The sequence below is a fragment of the Montipora capricornis genome, chromosome 4 (assembly GCF_036669925.1).
Source record: "Montipora capricornis isolate CH-2021 chromosome 4, ASM3666992v2, whole genome shotgun sequence".
Classification (NCBI taxonomy): domain Eukaryota; kingdom Metazoa; phylum Cnidaria; class Anthozoa; order Scleractinia; family Acroporidae; genus Montipora; species Montipora capricornis.
In genome coordinates, this window is record NC_090886.1 from 29,560,335 (window position 1) to 29,561,364 (window position 1,030).

The window sequence follows — 1,030 nt, forward strand, 5'->3', positions numbered from 1 at the left end:
AAGCAGAGAGGGGGTTTCCTTGTCTCACTCCCCTTTTAACTGCAAAGGGCTGAGTAGAAAAACCATTGTTTATGACACAACTTGATATATTGTTGTAAAATGTATGAATCCATTGCAAAAATGATGGACCAAAACCAAAAGAGGTTAGAGCGCGAAATAGAAAATCTCTACTGACAGTATCGAAGGCTTTTTTGAAATCTATACAAATCAAAAATCAAAAATAGTTCTTCCCTTAACATATGCACATTGATTATAATGTATAATTTTTGGTAAGACACTCTCTAATCTTTTAGCAATAGCTTTTGACCCTATTTTTACGTCCACATTGATAAGTGAGATTCGATAAATCCCGTTTGTCTTTATCCTTTTTCTCAATTGAGCTTATCATGGCTTCCTTCTGGGAATTTGACAACTCTCCATAATCATAAGAATAATTTAAACTGTCTAGCATCAGATTTCCTAAAGTGTGACAAAAAGCTCTATAGACTTCAGCCGTTAATCCATCATTGGCTGGTGACTTGTTGCTTTCGAATAGGTAACACTCGTCAACTGTTAATTTTCCATCACAGATTCGAGCCTCATTATTAGTGAGTTTCGGCATTTCAGAATTATTCAAAAAAGAGTTTAACATATCTTCTGATGGTGTGAGAGGATCACGTTTAGAAAGATTTGAATAAAAATTTTGTATCTCCTGTAGAATGTTTTTAGGATCTGTAATTAGCACCCCTTCATTGTTAAAGACTTTGCGAACAGAGCTTTTAGCTATTTTGTGCGTTTCCAGGTTTAGAAAATACTTATAGCTTTTTTCACCTTTCTCGTACCAAGTGGCTTTTGATCGAATTATGGCTCCTTTTGCTATCTGTTCATAAATAGAATCATATTCCATTTTCAACATTTCAATCTCCTCCTGATTTTCAAAGGTTGGAGAATCATTGCACTTTTCTTGGCAAATCCTTAGAGAGGTCTCAAGATCAGAAATCTTTTTCTTCTTTTGGGCGCCTTCTCTTTACTATACTTAATTGAAACTTGT